This window comes from Neophocaena asiaeorientalis, unplaced genomic scaffold (assembly GCF_003031525.2).
Source record: "Neophocaena asiaeorientalis asiaeorientalis breed wild unplaced genomic scaffold, Neophocaena_asiaeorientalis_V1.1 scaffold540, whole genome shotgun sequence".
NCBI lineage: Eukaryota > Metazoa > Chordata > Mammalia > Artiodactyla > Phocoenidae > Neophocaena > Neophocaena asiaeorientalis.
Window position 1 is genome coordinate 6,092,337 of NW_020172141.1, and position 19,005 is coordinate 6,111,341.

General features: G+C 43.4%; 1 protein-coding gene across 2 annotated transcripts in view; it reads left to right on the forward strand.

The window, feature by feature from the left end:
- Positions 1 to 13,291: 13,291 nt before the first annotated feature.
- Positions 13,292 to 19,005, forward strand: part of DHRS7B (dehydrogenase/reductase 7B) — a 39,471-nt gene continuing 33,757 nt past the window's right edge. For both annotated transcript variants that reach the window (XM_024752858.1, XM_024752866.1), the window contains exon 1: positions 13,292 to 13,328. The gene's annotated coding sequence lies outside the window, so the exon portion shown is untranslated. The remainder of the gene's footprint in view (positions 13,329 to 19,005) is intronic.

Consider the following 19,005-nt stretch of genomic DNA (forward strand, 5'->3'; position numbering starts at 1 on the left):
AAAAAAAAAAAAAAAAAAAAAAAAAAAAAAAAAAGTGATATGGTAAGGTATTTGCCTCAAAAGGCATTTCCCACTATCCATGGGACTAACATGGCCTAAAATGTTATTCTCTATATCTGTTTTTTGTTTGTTTTGTTTAGTTTTCAAATTTTTTTAATGTAAACATCCATGGAATTGTGCTTTCAACATGGTCAAGTATATCCTATAATCCTCTCTCAGATAACAACTATGAACTCTTGTCAGAATGCAAACACAAATACCTGAAGGCATTGGAGAATGAGCCCAATTGTGAGGAAGTAGACGCTTGGACGAAGGGACCTGCCCCGAGGAAGAGACCTGTTTTTTATGGCTTACAGACTGAGGACAGGCCACGCTAGCAGGAGCCCAAACAGGGAGGCTGAAGCTCTGATAGAAAACACACAGTCTTTCTGGACTGAAGAATTAGAGAACAGAGCACAGAAAAACTAAAGCCACTGAAAAGTGAGGACAGAGTCCGGGAAGGGGAGCCCCGGAGTCTGTGGATAAACCACGTGCAAGTTGACCACTGAATCACTCGTGTGGGGGGCAAATTCCAGCAGCCCAACTGGAACGAAAAGAAGTGAGTGGAGATTTAAGCTGCTGCCCAAGAAATGGTTAAATTAAAAAAAAAGTTTCTGTTTTTTTAAATGTAAGATTCAATACCCACGTTGCTTGATATGGAAATGGTGTGGCTTAGCTGAAACGTGATTTCAGCTCTTAAGTTCAAGTCTTTCTGTGTGTGACGTAAGAAAGTAGTCCAGTTTCATTCTTTTGCGTGTAGCTGTCCAGTTTTCCCCCCCCTGTTTTTTTTTTTTTTTCTTTCTGTGCCATGTGGTATGCGGGATCTTAGTTCCCCGACCAGGAACTGAACCCACGCCCCTTGCAGTGGAAGCTCGGAGCCCTAACCACTGGACGGCCAGGGATTGCCCCCAACACCATTTTTGGAAGAGACCGTCCTTTCCCCATCGTATATTCTTGGCTCCTCTGTCGTAGGTTAATTGACCATGTCTGAGAGGGTTTACTTCTGGGCTCTTAATTCTGTCCCACTGATCTAGGTGTCTGTTTATATACCAGTACCACACTGTTAATCACCCTAGCTCTGGGATACAGTTTGGAGTCAGGGTGTGCTGCCTCCAGTTTCCAGCTTTGTTCTTCTTTCTCAAGGTTATTTGTTTTTTGGTGTTTTGGGGGGCTATTCAGGATCTTTTGTAGTTCCATACAAATTTTAGAATTATTTGTTCTAGCCTATAAATTTTTTTTATTATTATTATTTTTTTTTGCGGTACGCGGGCCTCTCACTGACACGGCCTCTCCTGCTGCGGAGCACAGGCTCCGGACGAGCAGGCCCAGCGGCCATGGCTCACGGGCCCAGCCGCTCCACGGCATGTGGGATCTTCCCGGACCGGGGCACGAACCCGTGTCCCCTGCATCAGCAGGCGGACTCTCAACCACTGCGCCACCCGGGAAGCCCAAGCCTATAAATTTTTGTGAGGCTGTTTTCAGTTCTCTTGGGAATATACCTAGGGGTGGAATTGTTGGGTCCATGGTAACTTTATGTTTCACCTTTTGAGGAACCTCCAGACTGTTTTTCACAGCAGCTGTACCATCTTACTTTCCCACCAGCAGCGTATGAGTGTTCCAATTTCTCCACATCCTCACTAGCATGTTATTTAAATATTATTTATTTATTTGGCCGTGCTGGGTCTTAGTTGTGGCACACGGGGTCTTTGTTGCAGCACGTGCGCTCTTAGCTGCGGCATGTGGGATCTAGTTCCCTGACCAGGGATCGAACCCAGGCCCCCTGCGCTGGGAGCGCGGAGTCTTGACCGCTGGACCACCAGGGAAGTCCCTCCTTATTATTTTGTTTATTTATTTATTTATGGCTGCGTTGGGTCTTTGTTGCTGCACACAGGCTTTCTCTAGTTGTGGCGAGCGGGGGCTACTCTTCATTGTGGTGCGCAGGCTTCTCCTTGCAGTGGCTTCTCTTGTTGCAGAGCACGGGCTCTAGGCATGCGGGCTCAGTAACTGTGGCGCGCGGGCTCAGTAATTCTGGCACACAGGCTTAGTTGCTCGGTGGCATGTGGGATATTCCCGGACCAGGGATCGAACTCATATCCCCTGCAAGGGCAGGCGGATTCGTAAGTGCTGTGCCACCAGGGAAGTCCCTCCCCGGCTATTTTAGATAAGAAAAGTGTGGTGATTAATATCCTGAAATGTTAAAATTTCGCCAAATCATGTTACAACTTTCCAACCAGAATTGTTAATAAAGTAATTCCAGTTTGGTTTCAGTTTGAAATTAGTAATGCCCACTACATAAAACACTAAAATTGTTATGTCTTAGGGAAAAAGTTTTTCTAGATGCAACAAGTGTCAACTTCTGTCCTGAGCAGGTTGAATGATCACAATTTCTTAATCAGCAGAGTTCACACTCTTCATTTAAACTCTCAAACTCATTGTTAAATAATAAACCCAGGAGAGTTGGACATTTTCCGTCATGCATTTGGGAAAAGAGAAAGAGGCCAGTGATCCTTGTGGTCAGATGTAACAGATAAATCTTGGAAGTATATATTAAGAATACAGAGAGTCAGTTACAAGACTCCCTCCAGAGCAACAAACTATCAACTAAGATAACCCTCTAGAAATAATGTCCTTCCTGTAGGTTGTTTTGTTTTGTTTTTGCAGAATGTGGAAACAATTTCTAAAGCTTCTGTGTTCGAGTAACACACACAAGAAAAAATTTATTTTAATCACAGACAGAAGTTGGAAACTGTTATATTCACACCAGTCCCAATTTTGCATCAGAAGATAGGATCTTGTGACCACTCTCAACTTACCATCCTATGAAATTGCATTATTTTAAATTGTTTGTGATGATAACAGATTGTTTAAATAGTTTAGATTATTTAAGATAGGTTATTTTAAATATTTTATGATGCACCACATTCTCTCTAACCCTTAGATCTTCAATTCTTTCCGAAACTCCCTTTGTTAATTCTTTTTTTTTTGGCTGCGTCAGTTTTTAGTTGCGGTATGTGGGATCTTCTTTGAGGCATGCTGGGTCTTTCATCGCCGCGCAGGCTCTTCATTGCAGCACTTGGGCTTCTCTCTAGTTGTGGCGTGCAGATTTTCTCTCTCTAGTTGTGGCACGCAGTCTGCAGGGCACCCAAGCTCAGTAGTTGTGGTGCGTGGGCTGAGTTGCCCCCGAGGCACGTGGGATCTTAGTTCCCTGACCAGGAATCGAACCTGTGTCCCCTGCATTGTAAGGCGGATTCTTAACCACTGTGCCAACAGCGAAGTCCCTCACTCTGCTTTGTTAACTTTATATGGAAGTCAGTAAGATATATTGTGACTTGCCATTTTGTCCCTCTAAAGGACAGTGTTGGGGTGAGGGCTGTAGGGTATGTGATCAGCTCGTGGACATTTTTCTGATTGGTTTGTGGTGAGGTGACAGGGTGATGTTTTGGAAATTAACATTATCAACCTTCTGGTTCCAACTATGCTGGGGTCTACATGCTGGTGGTCAGTATGCAATTAACTTCTTCCACCTGGTGCAGGTTTTAGTACAGGCAAAACAGTTCAAGGATATGGCTCAGGATCTTGTCTACAGCCCTTGAGAGGGAAACAAATGTCCTTGACTTTGTTTTATGGCTAAACTATTATTATTTTGTCTTGCTTGCTTGCTTTGTTTCTGTATGTATGTGTATATATATATGTATATGTGTGTGTATATATATATGTATATTGTGTATATATATGTATATGTGTGTATATATGTACGTATATGTGTGTGTATATATATGTATATGTGTGTATATATGTATATGTGTGTATATATATGTATGTATGTGTGTATATATATGTATATGTGTGTATATATATGTATATGTGTGTATGTGTATATGTATATGTGTGTATATATATATGTATATGTGTGTGTATATATGTGTGTATATGTGTGTGTATATATATGTATATATATGTATGTGTGTATATATATGTATATGTGTGTATATATGTATATGTGTGTATATATATGTGTGTATATATATGTATATGTGTGTGTATATATATGTATATATATGTATGTGTGTATATATATGTGTGTGTGTATATATGTATGTGTGTATATATGTATATGTGTGTATATATATGTATATATATGTATGTGTGTATATATGTGTGTGTGTGTATATGTATGTGTGTGTATATATGTATATGTGTGTATATATGTATATGTGTGTATATATATGTATATGTGTATATGTGTGTATATATGTATATGTGTGTATATATGTATATGTGTGTATGTATATGTATGTATATGTGTGTATATATGTATATGTGTGTATATATATGTATATGTGTGTATATATGTATATGTGTGTATATATGTGTATATGTGTGTATATATATGTATATGTGTGTGTATATATATGTATATGTGTGTGTATATATGTATATGTGTGTGTATATATGTATATGTGTGTATATATGTATATGTGTGTGTATATATATGTATATGTGTATATATGTATATGTGTGTATATATATATGTATATGTGTGTGTATATATATATTTTTCCCCCCTTTGGCCACACTGCACAGCATGCAGGTTCTTAGTTCCCCAACCAGGGATCGAACCCACGCCCCCTGCAGTGAAAGCACAGAGTCCTAACTGCTGGACCTCCAGGGAAGTCCCGTTTTGTCTTTTCTTTTAACTTCTCTGATTAAATTTTTCTTTTAGGGACTTGGGGAAGGCCTAGGATGCTAAAGCTTTTCTACAAACAAGAAGCAGGAGACATGGGGGACATGTCCCCAGGAAGTCTCCGCAGGGTCCTGCTTGGTTTCAGTGCTATAAACCCACTTGGGCTTCCACTGCCAACTGAAAAGAGTCCAGTCGGACCCGATCTACTTCCCCACATCTCATGTCTCAACCTCACAGTAGCCAAATGAAAGAACTGACCATTCCGTCTGTTCCTCTGTGCCCTTGCTAATGTCACAAGGGTGAAATGGACGTGTCCGAATTCTCCCATCCTTCCAAGTCCCACACGGATGTCTCCTCTTCCATGCAGCCTTCTTGGATGCACTTCCTAGCTCCATCTCCTGGATTCCCACAGCAGTGTGACTGAAACTTCCCTACACTGCATGCCATTTCCTCCTGCCCCAGCTACATGTGGACATGTCTTCTTTCTCCCCAGGTCATGCGTGTCTTGTGGGCCAGAGCTGTGCCCGTATTTTCCTTGTGCTCCCGCAGTACCCTGCACACAGTAAGTGCTGCATAAGCATTGGTTGAACGAATACAAAGGAAATGGGAAGTGAGGAAATGCAGTGCGTTTCTCCACAGGCGACACCATGATCCAGGAGAGCGCCTGTCAGTACTCCTCTGAGCGCTCACGATGTCCTAAGGCCAGGCCTGGACTCCTGGGTTCCACGGAGCTGAGCCGCAGGCTCCTGGGCTCACACTGTGTGCTTTTCCACCCCTCCCTCGCCTCCCATTCTATCTCGTAGATCAGATGGTTTAACTGACACAGAAATGTCATGGACCCTGCTGTACCATGGCTGATGGGGCGTCTATGGGCAGCAAGGGTACAAAACAGGTTTTTGTAGATACTTAAACAGAGTGTGTGAGAGTCGTAAGTGTTTTCAAAAACCCAAAATACCTTCTCAGTGGCTGAAAGTCTCTAAGATGCGAAATGGCAGAGGCTGCAGCTTTTTTGAGCCCTGACACCTTGCTGCCTTCCTGGGAGAAACCTTGAGATCAAAGCTTTTTTTTTATCTCAGAGACAGAATTTCCCTGCCTCAAAGAGGGATGTGACCATCTCAGGAATACAGACATGCTTAGAAATATAAAGTCTCTTTTTGGGGGAAGTCTGTGCTAAAGCAATAGAGAAATATTGAAGTGAGCAGCTCTCTTTTTCCTTGGCCTCCTTAAATGTCCTCTATACACAGCGAAGGGGAAATGGAATTGCTTCAGGAAGGGGTTTCTTTAGAAGAATATAGAGAATGGAAAGAGTCTACTCTGCGTAGCCAGAATTACTTATGCACAATTCTAGTGAGAGGCACTTGGCAAGGGGAGCTGCTAAGACTGGAAGAAAGGGACAGACTAGCAACTTGCCCCGGGAGTCTCAGTACAGACGCCTCCTAGTGCCCGGTGGGAGAAGAATGGGCCCGCTCTGAGCGGCACCGTCTGCAGGCACCGTGCCCCACTTGACGCTGGAGCGCCAGGCAGCTGGGCCAGGCCTTTGTCCTGGCTTCATAGTCAAAAGGTCCTCACGTTCTGACTGCAGAGTCACAGAGACACTGACGGGAGAGAGACAGGTGTGGCTCCTCATGGCACCTGCACTCCTGTCCCAGCACAGCCTCTGGGGCAGCTGTCTTTGAGTAGATTTCCCGTGAATTCTGTAGTTCTCCTGTAAACGACACAGACACATCACACTGTATTTGCGTGTTAAATTACATGATTTCTTAAACGGAAAACTTAAAAATGTTCCATAATTACTGTAATCCCATTTGGGGATTTTTTTCCATTTATTAAATACACCCAGAGGCTCAGAAAGTGGAAGTCCTGGGACTGAATATAGGAGAGAGAAGCAAGTCGGACCGTGTCCCATGAAGCCAAGGTTCAGATGCAGCAACTGTCAATTTGATTTATTCTGATTCAAACAAAACCCAAATTGTTCCTCGTGAATGTAAAATTGGATTGGCTTCTTAGGAGGCCTCCCACACTTTTTGCACACACCTGAGGCGTGTGTGTGTGCGTGTCTGTGCATGTGCGCACGTGTTGGGGGGATGCTTCTGCGTCCACAGGACCAAGTCAGAGGGCTGACTCCCTGGGCTCGAAGTGGGGACAGCCACGTCCTGGCGCCGCGCTTTCTTTCCGAAATCGGGTGGCATGACTGTTTCCAGGGATGTGCTCTGGGCCAGACTCCCGGGTTCAATTCCCAGTGACCAATGTTTAGTTTTTTCCATTTGACAACAGCTCACTGTCTGACACGCAGATGTCTTCCACAGGACTAGAGATACTTGGTGGAAATAACAGAGGGCAGAAGGGCTGTTTGTCAAGGGTAACGTGCCCTCGCTGTGACTCATCTAGCACATTCCTCCAGAACCTTCTGGGGTGGTAGCAATGTTCTGCATCTGGTGGGACTGGGGAACTGAATTTTTAATTTTTTTTGAATTAATTTACATTTAAAGAGCCATGGGTAGCTAGTGTCTACTGTCCTGGACAGCACCGTTCTAGCCCTAGACAGGAAGCCATGAGCTCCCTGTGGAAAAGTCAGTCTTATTAAAATGTTCATTGCATCTGACACAGCCTTTATGGATATTCCTCTTGAATATTACATCTGACTGAGCATTTGAAGAAATACAGTGTAGATATTATTTGTTAGAATAGGCAACAGGACACTACAGGACACTTTGAAAAGTCTTAAAGCCTTCCTTCCAGGGAAGGAATATCACCTTTCTTATTTCTGGGAGTCACAGCACTTGCTTTTCTCTTAAGTTTCAGTAAGGAGCAGTAAAACTCCCCTTCCTGCCAAGAGGCTGAACATGTCCTAGGAACACAAGTAACAGAACGTGTGTCTGTGTCTCTGGCTGACACAGCAACAGCTTTCTTCTGTTATCAGATCCCTGTTCTTCTGACTATTTAGTAACCTCGGCAAAACATGGAGCTGGGCAGGAGGTTTCCGGGAGGAAGGGGTGGTCTGACACGTGCACACCACTGAGGAGGGGCCTCGAGTCATCATCCCCCAGTTCCAAGCAGCATCATACAAAGCACATCACTGAAGAGAAGTTCTTATAACTACAGGAAGCCTCTGTCGTTACCAGGAAAACACGTTTTCTTTTCCGCCCTCATCAGAGGAAAGCCCGCTTATGCAACTTCGTATTCTTGCAACAATCACCCCACCAACAGCAATCAAAGCAACAGCTACAGTTTACTGATCACAGCTTACGTGGTTCTTCACAACTGCCTTTGAGACAGGCAGGGACCTGGGACCCTTTGCTGCAGTGCTTGCACCTGGACACACCTCTCCTCCGGCAGCAAAATACAAGGAAACTATATAGGACTAAAAATAACTGAGTGCATGCACAGTTGGGGTAAATTGTGGACAAAAGATACAAAGAGACCAAAAAACCCAGCTGCCACTTTTGAAGAGCAGGGAGCAAAAACAGGGTACTGCGCACACCCCCTGCTCTCAACACCACCTAAGGGGTGGGCAAAACAGCTAAGCCACCCCTCTGACCCGACCCCTGGACACACCCCTACCTTCACCCCATGTGAGGAACAAGCCTGCCCCCTCTCAGGGAGCTGGCAAACAAGGCAACCTGTTGTTTGTTCTCCCTCCCCCCCACTGCATCAGTGGCCCCAGTAAAGCCTTGCCTGAATTTCTTGTCTGCCCTCTGATCAATTTCTACTGGTTAAGGAAGCCAAGAACTCTGGTGGGTAACACCTTTGGTCTCACACTTTATTATCTTCACTTTAGGTTGAGAAGCCTGAGGTTGGAAGTGGTAAGAAACTCAACATCTGTCATGTGGGGTTTTTTATTTTTAAAATTTAAACCTTATTTGGAATGAATAATTTTAATTTTAAACCTTATTTGGACCACCAGGGAAGCCCCTCTTTGTTCGTGTTTAAATTGAATTGTCCATTTGTTTACTGTTGAGTTTTGAGAGTTCTTTATGTAATCTAGATATGAATCCTTTTTCAGATATATGATTTTCAAATATTTTCTCCTAGTCCGTAATTAGTTTTTGCAGCCCATTAACAGGGTTTCTTGCAGAGCAAAAGATTTTAACATTAATTAAGTCCACATTATCAATTTTTTCTTTTATGGAACATACTTTTAGTGTCATGTCTAAGAACTCGTCAACTCCTAGTTCCACCAAATTTTCTCCTATCTTCTAAAAGTCTTATAAATTTATATTTTAGGGACTTCCTGGCGGTCCAGTGGTTAAGACTCCGTGCTTCCACAGCAGGGGGCACAGGTTCCATCCCTGGTTGGGGAACTAATATCCCACATGCTGCGCACTGTGGCCAAAAAAATCCCCCAAACCCTATAATTTTATGTTTTACATTTAAATTTGGTTCATTTTGAATTAATTTTTACAAAAGATGTGAGGTTTAGATTGATGTTCTTTATTTTTTATTTATTATATGTTTTGCCTATAGATATCCAATTGCTCCAGCACCATTTGTTAAAAAAAGACTATCCTTTCTGCACTGAATTGCTTTTTCAACTTTTTCAAAAATCAGATGGACATAATTGTGTGCAGCTCCTTCTGGGTCCTCAATTCTGTCCCATTGATCCATGTGTCCGTCCCTCGACATCACAGAGTTTGAGCTATATAATAAGGTTTGTAATCAGGTAGAGTGATTCCTCCCACTTTATTATTCTTTTTCAAAATTGTTTTAGCTATTGTAGTTCCTTTGCCTTTCCACATACATTTTATTTATTATTTTTTAAAAATTAATTTATTTAGTTTTGGCTGCATTGGGTCTTCGTTCCTGTGTGCGGGCTTCTCATTGCGGTGGCTTGTCTTGTTGCAGAGTGTGGGCTTTAGGCGCGCGGGCTTTAGTAGCTGTGGCTCACGGGCTCAGTAGTTGTGGCTCGCGGGCTCTGAGCACAGGCTCAGTAGTTGTGGCACACGGGCTTAGTTGCTCCGCGGCAAGTGGGATCTTCCCGGACCAGGGATCAAACCCATGTCCCCTGCGTTGGCAGGCAGATTCTTAACCACTGCGCCACCAGGGAAGCCCCTATACATCTTTTATTTATACCTAAGTATTTCCATTTTAAAAAAATTAAAGTATAGTTGATTTACAATATTGTGTTCGTTTCAGGTGTATGGCAGAGTGATTCAGTTATATATTTTTTCAGATTATATTGCATTATAGGTTATTACAAGATATTGAATATAATTCCCTGTTATACAGTATATCCTTGTTGCTTATCTATGTTACGTGTAGTAGTTTGTATTCTATTTTCATTTTCATTCAGTTCAATGTATTTTTATTTATTTTATTTAATTAATTTATTTTTTAAAGTTTTTTTTGATGTGGACAATTTTTTTTAAGTCTTTATTGAATTTCTTACAATATTGCTTCTGTTTTATGTCTTGGCCCTTTGGCTGCAAGGCATGTGGGACCCTAGTTCCCCGACCAGGGGTCGAACGCTCACCCCTGCGTTGGAAGGCAAAGTCTCAACCACTGGACCACCAGGGAAGTCCCTCATTCAGTTCAATGTATTTTTAACTTGAGACTACCTTTTTGATCCATAGATTATTTAAAAGTGTGTTGTTCAGCTTCCAAGTTTTTGGATTTTCTTTTTATCATTCTCTTATTGATACCCAATTTTTTTTAAGGTTTTTCTTTTTTTGATGTGGACCATTTTTAAAGTCCTGATTGAATTTGTTACAGTATTGCTTCTGCTTTATGTTTTGTTTTTTTGGCCACAGGGCATGTGGGATCTTAGCTTCCTGACCAGGGATCGAACCCACACCCCCTGCATTGGAAGGCGAAGTCTTAACCACTGGACCACCAGGGGAGTCCTGATACCCAGTTTGATCCCACTGTAGTTGGTACACACTCTATAAAATTTCAATTATTTTAAAAATGTTGAGGTTAGTTTTTACGGCCAGGATATGGTCTATCTTGACTTATGTTCTGTGAGTGCTTAAAAAGAATGTGTTGTCTCTGGTGTTAGCAGGTGTTCTACAAATCTTGATTAGATCCTGTTGGTTAATGGTACCGTTAAGCCTTTCCAAATCTTTGCTGACTTTTTATTCTATCAAGTACTGAGAGAGGTGTGTTGAAGTCTTCACCTGTAATTGTGGATTTGTCTATTTCTCCTTTTAGTTCTATCAGATTTTTCTTTGCATATTTTGCACCTCTGTTGTTTGGTGCATAAAGATTTAGGGTTGCTGTGTCTTCTTAGGGATTGACTCTTCTATATGTAAGGTACCTTTCCGTCCCTGGTAATTTTCTCTGCTTTTTTTTTTTTTAACATCTTTATTGGAGTATAATTGCTTTACAATGGTGTGTTAGTTTCTGCTTTATAACAAAGTGAATCAGCTATACATATACATATTTCTCTGCCCTTCAGTCAATTTTATCTGGTATTAATATAGCCACTCCTACTTTCTCTTAATTAACTTTTGCACAGTTTATCTTTTTCCATCCTTGTACTTTCAACCTACCTATACAATTGAGTTTCTTGTAGCTAGCATAGAGTTGGTTATATTATTTTTATCCACTCTGCCAATCTCTTTTTTGTATTTAGACCTCTTTCTTTTAATCTTGTAATTATTAATATGTTAAGGTTTAAGTGTATCATTTTATTTTTGCTCATTTTTGTTTGTTTTGTTTTGTTGGCTTTTTTTCTTCCTGTGGTTATTTTAACATTTTTGGATTCCATTTTGATTAATCTATAGTATTTTTTAGTGTATCTCTTTGTATAACTTTTTAAGTGGTTGCCCTAGGGATTTCATTATATATACATAACTTATCACTGTCTACTGTTGTCTACATTTTATCAGTTCAAGTGAAGTGTAGAAAGCTCACCTCCTTTTATGTCTGTTTATCCCTTCGCATTTGTAATTGTTTTAAATATTTCCTTTGCATACGTTGAGAACCATATTGGAAAGTGTTATAATTTTTCCTTCAACAATTCAACATAATTTAGAAAATTTAAGAGAAGTCTATTTTGTTTACCCATATTTTTTCTCTTACAGTGTTCTTTCTATATCTTAGAGCCTAACGTTCTAAGATTCCTTCTTTATCATTGCCTTTCCGTTTATAGCACTTCCTTCAGTCATTTTTGTAGGGTAGGCCTGTTGGCGACATATTCTCTTAGTTTTCCTTCATGTGATAATGTCTGTTTCCCTTTCATTCCTGAAGGATACTTTTGCTGGATGTAGAATTTTGAGTTGCACTTGAAAAATGTTGCGTCACTTTCTTCTGGCTTCTGGGTTTCTAATGCAAAATCTGCTGTCATTAAAATTTCGCTCTTGTTTTCAGATTTTGTGGATACTTGTGAGGACTTCCATGGTATGTTAATTGACTAAAGTGAATAAAAGCAGCGTGTAGAGTATTATGTTGTTTGTATAACAAGGGTCGGTGGGGAGAATGCTGAATATATACATAATTGCTTGACCACACATAAGATGGCTCTGGAAAGACAAGCACAGCTGGCACTGTTACCAAGGTGAAGGAGAAAGGGGTGCCTGAACAAAAGGAAGGGAGGTTTTCAATTTATACACTTTTGCCATCTCTTGAATTTTGAACCATGAGAATTCCCCCCAGTTTCTCTCTCCACATCCTCTTTCCATGCTTCCTCTTTTACTACTTGACATCTTTACAGAATTTATTTGCAAGAATTACTTATATATTCTTAATAAAAGTCATCTTCAGATATACGTATTGCAAATACCTTCTCCACTCTATTGCTTGCCTTTTGCTCTCTTGATGGTGTCTTTCCACGTCTTAAAGTTAACGATGACCAATTTATCAGCATTTCCCTTTAAGGTCGGTACTTTTTAATGTCCTGCTAAAAAGTGTTTTCCTCTCCCATGGTCACGATATTCTGCTGTTTGGGACTTCCCTGGGGGTCCAGTGGTTAGGGCTCGGCGCTTTCACTGCTCTGGTAGGGCTGGATCCCTGGTCCCGGAACTAGGATCCCCAAACCGCGCGACGCAGCCAAGCAAAACAAAACTAAAAAACCCCGATATTCTGCTGTTGGCTGTTATTTTCCAGAGTCGTGTCTTTCACATTTACGTCTACAACCTATCTTGGATTGATTTTTTTTGCGTGAGGTAGGGGTTACGGTTCGTCCCCCAACCCCGCCAAGGTCATTCAATTGATCGAGCACTTTTCCTTCAAAATAACTCTTCTATTTCATTACAGTTGCTCTTTTGTGGGGAGAAGACATGTGACTACATACCCGTGGGGCTGTTTCTGGCTTCTCACTTCTTTTGCATTGATCTTTTTATTTATCCTTGCGCCAGTATCACACCGCTTTAATTACTAAGGCTTTATACTCCGTGGCACACACTCTTCAACTTTGTGTCCCCTGCCCTCTTCCCCAAGAGTGCACGGAACTCAAACCGCGACCTTCCGAATTTCCCTCCGAAGACGGAGGGACAGCACTTAGGCTGGAGGACGCAATTCAGACCTCCGCATCCAGCCCCTTCTACCTGCGCCTTGAGGCGCGCCCGCCCAGCGCGCAGGCGCAGCCTCACGACTGGGCGAGGGAAAAATACGTCACCGGAGAGGCGGGAGGATGGGGTTGATTCGCCATGGCCTCCGCAGCGAGCAGGTAGGGCTGCGGGCGGGGGAACCTCGGAGGCGAGGGGCGCGAGGTCCCGCCCCGAGCTGAGGCGCGCGGCAGGTCCCGGCTCGAGCTCGTCTCGCCCGCTGAGGGGAGAGAAGTGGTGTGGAGGCCGAGCGGAGGCTGCGGACCCGGAGAGGCGCCCGCACCGGAGTCCGGGTTCAGCGTTTTCTGGATGGGGAGCCGCGCCTTCGCTGAGCTTTGAGCCTCGGTTTGCGCGGCTGCAAGTGGGTGTAGGCAGGCGGCGGACCCGATTTCCCCGACTCCGCGCCGTGCGCGGGCGAGGCTGGCGGCACCTGGCCGGTGCAGAGTTAGCGCAGCAGGTACCTTTGTTCGGAGGCAGGGCGGGGTGCTGCCTGCTGCGTACGCGCGGGGTGGCCACGGCATCTCTTGCTCCTCCTGCCCTTGCTCTGCCGTTCCCAAGCTGTGCGGCTTGGACCAGTGTCCTCAGCTGTAACTTTGGGAATAAAACGCCCGCCCCCCCCGCAATGAGTTTGTCGAGAAGCGTGGTGAGATTGCGCATGGGTGGTACTCAGCTAGCGTTTGGCACAGAATAGGTGCTCAACAAATGGTATCCATACAACCCTCTTTTTAGTTTCGTTTGCTATGGTGATTTGAGAATTGACGAGTTACTTTTGTTACGAAATAGTTAACGAAATAATTTTTGAGCTTCATATACACGTGTGTTTAGTGAACATAATACTTGCTTCTCTTAATGGAATTACCAGGAAGTGCTTTTCACGTCTTCCAACCTGTGTATGGGCAAAACAGAGGAAGTCAGTTTCTAGAAAAGTGGCAGATAGAAAAAGGGATCCTCAACTTGGTGATACAGGGATAGAATTAGCAAAAGTGATCTAATTCTTAAGGATAGGCAGGGAACTAACTTTTTTGAGCACCCACCAAAATGACTGTTGTAGATATCTCTTATTTCTCAGCACGAGAGAGTATAGTATAGTGAGTGGTATCACGATATTTTCCAGCCCAGTTTTGGGTGCTGAGAGCACCCACAGCAAATAAGTGAGGGAAGCAGGCTTTTAAAACTAGGCTTCTGTATAAAACAAACTAATTCTAGTACAGGGGTTGCTTCTGAAGAGGTCCTTGCTCAAGAATTTATTTTTTTTAATAATTTTTAAAAGTTTATTTATTTTTGGCTGCATTGGGTCTTCGTTGCTGTGCGTGGGCTTTCTCTAGTTGTGTCCAGAGGGGACTACTCTTCATTGTGGTGCGCGGGCTTCTCATGGCGGTGGCTTCTCTTGTTGCGGAGCACGGGCTCTAGGCGCGCGGGCTTCAGTAGTTGCAGTACGCGGGCTCAGTAGTTTGTGGCTCACGGGCTCTAGAGCGCAGGCTCAGTAGTTGTGGCGCACGGACTTAGTTGCTCCGCGGCATGTGGGATCTTCCCGGACCAGGTCTCGAACCCGTGTCCCCTGCGTTGGCAGGTGGATTCTCAACCACTGCACCACCAGGGAAGTCCTGTCTTCATTTATAGTAGAAGAAATGGACTCAGAGATGGGAAGAAATTTAGCACTGAACTAGTAAGGGCAGAGCCAATTCCACGTCACTCCAAAAGCTAGTGCTTGTCTATGTATTTCATTAATTCCTTCACTTCACAGATATTTATTGAACAGCTGGTCTGTACCAGCAGGTGCTAGGTGTTGGGGATACGCTGATGGCTAAAGCAGACACAGCCCCTGTCTTCAGGTAGCAACTTGAGTTGAAGTAGCAACTCATAAGCAATGAGTCTAGCAAGGGAGACACACAGAAAATAGAAAATGACCAACTAAATATTGGCTGTGGTCGTGGTACCCGCCATAGGAGACAGTAGAGGGCGCTGTAAGAATATATAATGGGGTCAGTGGCAGCAGGCCGGGTGAGGAGGGACAGGGTCGCCTTTCCTGAGGAGATAGTAGTCAGCTGAGACCTTAAGGACTGAGTTGGAGTTAAAATGGGCAAAGAGAGGGCTTCCCTGGTGGTGCAGTGGTTGAGAGTCCGCCTGCCGAAGCAGGGGAAAGGAGGGACGCACGTGAGGCGTCGAGGGTCGGAGGGGCTGTGACTGGTAGTTTCGCAGCAACCCATGTGGCGGGCAGTGGAGAGTGCTTCCAAGGCAGAAGCGGACACAGGTTGGATCCCAAACGAGCAGTGCTGCGCCCCAGGGTTTATTTGCTTCTCAGGACATATAATCATCTCCACAAACTGTGTCTGTGTTCCAGCTCCCGGCCTCCTTCTTCAGACATGGTTACGCCTCTGGTTGCCCTGGGTGGGGACAGATGTGTGGAGGGGCAGAGACCTCAGTGTGACACTTGCTCAGTGTTGGTTACTTGCGTGGCAAAGCTGAATAGACAGGAGTGCCAGTATTGTATTTCACCCTATTTGTCTCTGGTTTGCAAAATTATTTAACATTTTTTAGTCTCCCAATGGTCCACGTCCTATGTTAGCTACCTAGGATACAAACGTGTAAGGATAGTTATTAATTTAATTCATGTTTTACTTTCCATTTAAGATGCTACAGTTGTTTTACCAATATTATTCTTCAGATGTGCTTGTTTACCATCTACTATGTGCTAGGCACTGTGCTAGGGACATAGCATGAGCAAATAGACATGGTCTGTGTCCTCCTGGAGCCTAAGCTCCCAGTTGGGGCTGGAGGACGGAGAGGGAAGGGGAGCGACTCAGGGAGATGGGGTTGGAGAGGTAGGCAGGGGTCAGACCATGCAGGACTCACAGGTCATGCCAAGTATCTGGAGCTTCTCCTAAGGATGGTGGGAGGCCACTGAGGAGTCTCAGGGAGTAGAACCAGCAGGTGTGTGTTTATGAAAGATCACTCTGGCTTCTCTCTCAGCAGAGGCAGAAGTCGATGGGTGTGAGGGCCGTTTAAAAGGTAGGATCAGTGGGGCTTGGTAATAGGTTCACTCTGGGGTAAGATGGAAGAGGGAGGTTCAGGGCTGATTAATTTTCTGGCCTGTGTATCTGAGATCAGAACTCAGAGGAAGGACATGAGTTCAGTTTTGAGTAAGACATCTTTGAAATGATCCAGGTAGGGTGTCACAATGGCAGGGATGTAGGAAGGTCTGGCACTCACATGACCGGAATGGCTGAGTCTCTAAAGCTCTTGTCAGAGAGGAACATCTTTCCCATGTTTTTTTTTTTTTTTGGGGGGGGGGGCTGGGGCCTGATGTGCCGTGGGGCATGTAGGATTTTAGTTCCCTGACCAGGGATCGAACCCGTGAAGCGTAGAGTCTTAACCACTGGACCGCCAGGCAAGTCCCCACCTTTCCTTATTGAGGGAGCTGTCAAGGTGGGACCTGTGAGGTGGTCCAATCCACATTTATGTTGGGAAAAGGTAAAAATAAAATCTCCTGCCAACCTAGGAAATGCTCTCCACAAATGCGGAAAGAAAAGAATTCTGTTATTCAATCATTAACCGAAACTGGGATACAACACAGGTAATCTGCAAATGAGACTACAAAAACAGAAAAAAAAAAAAAAACCCACCATTTACAGCCCATTACATACATAATCTCAAGATTAATGGTAATTTGTTCTCTTGTAAAAAGACTAGGCAACACCATTTGCTGTATGTGTTTTCATCCTAAATTTACCTGGGGGTTGGGGTGGCCGTCTGTGCTAGTCGGTTGCCTTTCTCTGAAAGAAAAATAAAACATCCTTAATTTCTATGAGCAGGTAGTCGAGGTGCCTAGGCTAAACTCCCATGACATTACCTTAAGAGAGATGGCTCCCAGGCCCTTCAGAAAAAAATTCTTGGGTTTTACTTGTGGCTGGAGCTAGCTTATTTAGCCTTTAAAAAGGTTTGCTTACACATCAAAGCGACAGAGGAAGGACTTACAAACTCTAGGTTTTTCAGAGAAATGCTCTAAGAAAAAGAGAAAAAAAAAAAGCAGGCTCAGTAGTTGTGGCACACGGGCTTAGTTGCTCCGCAGCACGTGGGATCTTCCCGGACCAGGGCTTGAACCCGTGTCCCCTGCACTCGTAGGCAGATTCTTAACCACTGCGCCACCAGGGGAGTCTCTGAGTACGTTTTAAAGATGTTACTGGCTTTCTTTGAGTCATGAATCGGGCAGCATCCCATCTAGCAGATAGAGAGGAGCTCCGAGGAGCTGTACAAAGTGAGACTTTTACAGGTAGAAGGAGCGGGAACAGGAAGCTCTACTTGTGAAAAAGTGGGTTGGTTGTGGCAAGGCCACCCCCCTTTAAGGGATGCAGGGGTCCGCCAGGCAGATGACCTCACTGTGCTGACCAGGCGATTCCTGATTCCCTGGTTTAAGATTCCATTTCTCGGAGAGGCTGAAACTAATTAAGTGAAGTTTGGTGATGTGGGGCTCAGCGTCGGTGACTCCACTTTGAGCATATTTTCTTGTTTTTAACACCAGTTCTTCATATATGAGATATTTGGTAGGTAAAGTTATGATTTTAATGCAGAAATGAACTCTCCACTAATCTGTTCTGGAAGGTCATAAATGTGGGGATGGAAATTGAGATTGAATGGCATGTGCATTTAGCTTGGAAGCTGCTTTCCACTCACCGAGGTAGTAAATTCAACAAACTCTCCTTTAGATTCTACCTGAGCTATCCCTTCCATCTTCTTAAGTTCACGGTAACCTGAGACTTGGCCACTAAACTGCTTACTGGAGGGAGAGACCGCTGATGGCAGCTGAAGTGATTGAACATTGCTTACCAGTAGTTTGAACTTGTTTGCTGTTATCAGCCTTCTTTCATCATTAGTGTATAGGAATGCAAGAGATTTCTGTGCATTAATTTTGTATCCTGCAACTTTACCAAATTCATTGATTAGCTCTAGTAGTTTTCTGGTGGCATCTTTAGGGTTCTCTTTGTATAGTTTCATGTCATCTGCAAACAGTGACAGTTTTACTTCTTCTTTTCCAATTTGTATTCCTTTTATTTCTTTTTCTTCTCTGATTGCCATGGCTAGGACTTCCAAAACTGTGTTGAATAGGAGTGGTGAGAGTGGACATCCTTGTCTTGTTCCTGATCTTAGAGGAAATGCTTTCAGTTTTTCACCTAGTATATCTTCTTTGGAAAAGAGAGTTTAGAGAAGAAGCAGCTCATTTTTTATCTGGGTTATCTTTTATTCTTGTGTTACACGAGTTCTTTTTATATTCTGGACACTTGACCCTTATGAGATACATGATGTGCAAATATTTTCTCCCATTCTGTTGGTTGTCTTCACTTTTTTGATAGTTTTCTTTGAAGCAGAGAAGTTTAAAATTTTGATGTTCAATTTATCTTTTTCTTTTGTTGCTTTTGCTGTAGTGTCAGCAGAAAAATGTTGGACTGGAGCTCTCACAGTATGGGACTCGTTCTGGAGATGATCGTTACGTGAGTTCCATGGAGTTGTGCATACTTAGGATGCCTGCAGGCGGTCACATCGAGCCCATAATTTCTTGTACATTGATTTAAAGAAAAATACAGATACAGATCCTGCTGGTTTCCAGTCAGAACTCTTGTCTCTGGTAGTTAACCCTTCCAGGACTTGTCCTCTTTAATGTCAATAATGTCATTTCTCACTCCTACCCATTGTTAAAAACATAAAATTCAACTGAGTAAATTTTTTAAAAATTAATTAATTAATATATATATATTTGGCTGTGTTGGGTCTTTGTTGCTGTGCGTGGGTTTTCTCTGGTTGCGG